At 39.2% G+C, this 4841-nt stretch overlaps 1 long non-coding RNA gene across 11 annotated transcripts in view; it reads left to right on the plus strand.

Moving 5' to 3' along the window:
* Positions 1 to 1630, plus strand: part of LOC110350942 (uncharacterized) — a 57079-nt gene extending 55449 nt beyond the window's left edge. For 4 of the 11 annotated variants that reach the window (XR_015444449.1, XR_015444454.1, XR_015444455.1 and 1 more), the window contains one exon: positions 374 to 1628. This is a non-coding gene — a long non-coding RNA (uncharacterized LOC110350942). Of the gene's footprint in view, positions 1 to 373 lie in introns of all 11 variants that reach the window. The other 7 variants (XR_015444450.1, XR_002397904.2, XR_015444452.1 and 4 more) reach the window with 5 other exon arrangements.
* The last annotated feature ends 3211 nt before the right edge of the window (positions 1631 to 4841 follow it).

Raw genomic sequence — 4841 nt, forward strand, 5'->3', positions numbered from 1 at the left:
GTAATCTCTCTTATCTGGGGGCACGTTCTCTTTCCTTTGAGATTATGAGCCCCAGGGCTTATGGGATCCAGGAAGGCTGGGGATAGGCCTTGGTCTCTAGTCTATTGCATTTTGTTCCCACTGCTTCCTGCTTCTGACACTGAAAGCTACTATAGGTAGCTGGCTCTGCCGAAGCACCTGTGTTTGCCATGACAAGCTTGGTTGTCACATCTTGGGCTCATCCTTCAATGCTGTGTACTGAACACCCAGCCCTTCAGGACACCCATGCAGCCATCCCCTTGTGCTGCACCTCAGGAAAGCACCTGCTGCCTCCCCACAGCCCTTCACAGTCCTTCCCTTTCAAGCCCAAGTGCCTCCATGTTTTCCTTCTCAGGGCCACACCTGCCAACTCACTGACTTGATGGTTAGAGTCCTGGAAAGTCCCCTGGAAGGAGCCAGCCAAGTTCAAGAATGTAAAGACCAGCCTGCCCTCAAGGGGTGAGGAAGAATAGTCTCCTCCTCCCCTGCTTTCTCCTTCTGTCTTCATTTCCTCTCAAGACTGGCATACACTAAGCCATTAAGCAAGTTCACTGTCAGCCATTCTGCTGGATGTATAAACAAATACAATGAGGTCATATGATTAACTGGATTTCATCAAATCTAAAATAGATCAATTGTAAGTCATGCCATCATCTTACGTTCCAATAAAAAGAAATAATGTACTTATTAATAAGCACTGTTGATCACATGAGGCTTAACAATTTCAGAAGTGACAATATGTGAAAGAAAACATTTTTAGAATCAACAAAATGTAATACTATATTATTTTGCTCCTACCCTTTTAAAATTATAATTTGCCTCAGAGATCTTTCTATGCTGATATTACAAGGATTTATTTCATTGTTAAAATTTTTCTATAGTATTCCAAATAAGGAGATAAGATAATGCGTGTGATCATTCATCTAGTGATGGATATTATTTTTACATTTGAGAACCATGCGTTAATGAAGATTCTTATGCCTTTTTGTATATTTTCTGAATAGGTTCAGTTTTTAAAGGTAGGATTAGTAATCATACTGAATTTTGCTGTCATTTTGTTCATTAAAAATACCTGTTATAATTGTGCGTGTCTGAGTGTCCATTTCCTCATGCTCTTATTAAACATGGATAACATCCATATTTTCCATTTTCCTCATCTAACTGGCCGAAGATGATATTGTTGTAATTTGTACCTCTATGATTGCCCGTGAAATTAAACATATTTTCAAATGTCCGTTAGTCGTTTTTATTTTTTTCTGGCATTTTGACCTATTTTACCAATTGATATAATTGTATTGATTTATAGATGCTTTTTATATAATAAGACTAATACACTACATGTATTCAATGTATCTTTTCTCCCTGTTAATTTTCTGTAACTTTTCCCATGCTTTTGTTATTCTTGTTGCTGAGGTGTAACTTTTTATGTAGCCATATCTTTTATTGCACTTCATGGCTTTTAGATTTTGCATTGCCTAACATGTCTTCTAGAATACAGGACTATAAAATTATTATGTGCCTGTGTGCATGTGTCCCCATCTAAGTATATACATACATTCAACATTTTGAAAATAAAAAGAATTTATTTTTGTATGCATCATAAGATGGGAATCTAACTTTGCTTTTTTCATGTCATTAGTAGTAAATTTTCCTAATGCTCTTTGTTGAATAGTTTAATCTTTTTTTCTAATAGAAAGTAATCATTGTTATAGATTGGTATCTCTTCCCGGAGTTTTTGAAATCTGCTTCTTTGAATTATTTTTCTCAATCTTTGTGTTAATATCACAGTATTTAATTACTGTGATTTTGTACTTTGTCATCTCTTTTGGGGAAAAATCATAGGAAAAAGAGATTAAAATATACATTAATTCTCAACAAATTAATATTTATTGAATGTCCTCTAGTTCCTCTAGTGCTAAATTCAGTTGTAGGTACTTGAGCATATGTAGCAACTTTATGAACTTTAATTTTAATAAATAGCTTAATTTTAATAGTTAATTGATCTTTCCTCCAGCCCAGTTTGGCTGTTTTTGAAAAATTTTTTTCTCTATTAGGTAAAGTTTAAAATACTTTAACTTCCATAAACAGTTTTCTGAAATTTGATTGAGAAGACATTAATTTATACAGTAAATTTATTGCATTAATTTACAGAATAAAATGGTAGATAAAATAGGGAAAATAAACATATTTGGATCTTCCCATCAAAAAGTTACCTTACCTTGGTATGCTCTAGTTTCCCTCTTTAAAAAAATGAGGATAATAATCTTAACTGACTTATGATATTTCTGAGACAGCTAAGAAATCACCTATGTAAAAAAATCTTAGACAATTCCTGGCACATTAAAAGAACATAATAAATGGGAGTTACTATTATTATCATTATTGCCTATCTTTTGTATTTATGCCTTTAGACTACAGTTCATAGCTTTATCCTTAATATTTTATAGGTTTCCTTACTATTTTTCTTTCCACTGTGTGTTCTAGTTGTTTATTGCTAACACAGATAAACACATTGAAAGGTACATTTATCATCTGAGTGTTCATGAAATCTCCTGTATGGTCTTTTCCCATTTCTTCTTCTGCTTTGGCTGTGGTTATAATGGGAAGTTTCAAGGGTGAAGAATCAGAGGTCAGATTCAGAAGTGGGTAATGTGTTATTTCCTTACAGTGTTGTTCTGTATGATTTCCCAAATCAAACACGAATACATTTTCACTTCTGCATTGGTCATACTAATACTCCCGGTGACCAGTTCGGCCGTACTGGAGAACGGACTGAATGTATTGAACATGGCAGGAAAATCCTTGCCATCAGTGTCTTTGAACACTGACTTATGTAAAATAACCATGAACTCTACAACGAGCCATTTGATCTAAAGGTTAGGAAGGAAATTGTCTTGAGACACCTGAGAGAACTCAGGATGTCTGTCCCAGAAGAGGCTATAGCTTGGCAGATTCCAGCCATTCCCGTGATGTCCAACAAAGGATGCAGCTGATTGGCTAGAATGTGTAGCTGTGGTACCCTAAACAAGCGATGTGCTGAGTAGCAGGCAAGGTCGAACACAGCAGCAATTTCATCTCTCCCTTGAGCAAACCATCAAGGGGGTTTGTCAGTTCATCAGGTAGCTGAGTCACATCATCAATATTCAAAAGAAGAGTATAATGACCTCTGATTATTAGATTTAAAACTTCTTCACAAAAAGTTATCTACATAGATACGTTTTTCCTCCTCCTCCTCCTTTTTTTTTTTTTTTTTTGGCTGTGTCCAGATTTAGGAAGTGGTCACACAAGTACAAACTTCTTTGTGATTTTGTCTTCTTTCAAATGTCAGCAGAGCTCACACGGTTTTTGTCCAGATCATTTGAAAGTGTGTGTTGCTATTCTGAACACTGTGAAGTCTTTTCTTCTCTCTACTCATTCTCATGAGGCTGGTGCCCCCTCAAGTGTTGCTGGCCTGGTTCCACGATGTCAGATGTATGCGGCAGAGAAAGGGGATACACCAGCAGCTGGAGTGACTGAGCGGAAGGAAGGAGACGAAAACATATTAATCCCATTGGAAGCAACAGGCACTCTGTTGAATGCTCTCAGATACAATACTGCGTTTAATGCTCCTAACCATCTCACAAGAAGAATATTGCTATGATGATTTTCACACAAGAAGAAACCAAGCCTTAGGGAAATGAAGATCTCTTTAGCTCCAAAGCCCATGGGCCAGAAGCTGTGGCTCATTCTGAGTTCTGAATTCTAGCTGCTTCTATGTACCCGAGAGCTTAGGTTAGGTCTCCAGGAAGCCTGGAGGTCCGAACTGTGTAATGTCAAGGCCAAGGATGAGTCTCATTACCTGAATCTATCTATATGACAAGGGACTTCTTTCTCAGCAACCTATTCCACCAAGAGCTCCCCATGATGGACAAGGCAAAACGCTTTCCATGCAAATAAAACCCTGGGAATGCTATTACTTTGCTATTTCAGCTCAAAAATCCTCTTCGCATAAGCAGGTCACACACTTGCAAGACTTCCTAGGTCCGCTTTTGCTTAGTTGTGTGAAGATCAGACGAAAGGGGCCGAGGAAGCTGTAGGCAGACAGAATTAGTGGTAATTCTTTCCCACAGTACCGCCCTCCATTCTTCTAACATACCTCAAGTGCATGCCCTCGGCCAGAACAGATCTGGCGAGGGGAAGATTAACAATGATGACAAAAATAGGCCCTGACTTGATAAAACAAGTATCAACTGGGGCAGGGGACAAGAGCGGCCCATAACTAGCCTCGGATCTAATAAGCTCTTCATCAGCACAGGATTGCACCATCTTAAGTATGTCACCTCGTGCTAACTCTGCAGTTAGACTTTCTACCACTGCCCTTGAACTTTGTCAATATTTGCAAACGGTGGGGGAAAGAGGATATAGATCTGCATGAGGGGTAAATGGAAGACATTCTGGAGTGACTTTTGGCTTTCTGTAAACTTGTAATTCCTGACTCGTTGATCTTTCAGGACCGGCCTTTGGGGACGAAGTTAGGCAGGCGGGCATTTCCTGTGACATCCCGTGGATCGAGGGGCGGGCAGTAAACTTCCATGGAATAAAACGGGGCTTTGTCTTGATCTGAGCTCCCCAGTTTCCTCTCAAGATAAGGATGAGCTCACCGAAGCTATCGTCTCTGGATCAGTAAACACTCCGCGTGGGTCAAATTCCAGCCCCAGACCCTGGGCTCCTGCACTTCGGGAACGCATCGATTTTCCCTTTCCTGAGGCTTTGGGGTGAGAGGTCAGGGGGTGGGGGCATGTGTGCTCGGACTTCCTCTGTCTTCCAGATCTGCCCGCATCCAC

This window comes from Heterocephalus glaber, unplaced genomic scaffold, assembly GCF_053883595.1.
Source record: "Heterocephalus glaber isolate CG9 unplaced genomic scaffold, H.glaber_assembly_v1.0 deba00001600, whole genome shotgun sequence".
NCBI classification, from domain to species: domain Eukaryota; kingdom Metazoa; phylum Chordata; class Mammalia; order Rodentia; family Bathyergidae; genus Heterocephalus; species Heterocephalus glaber.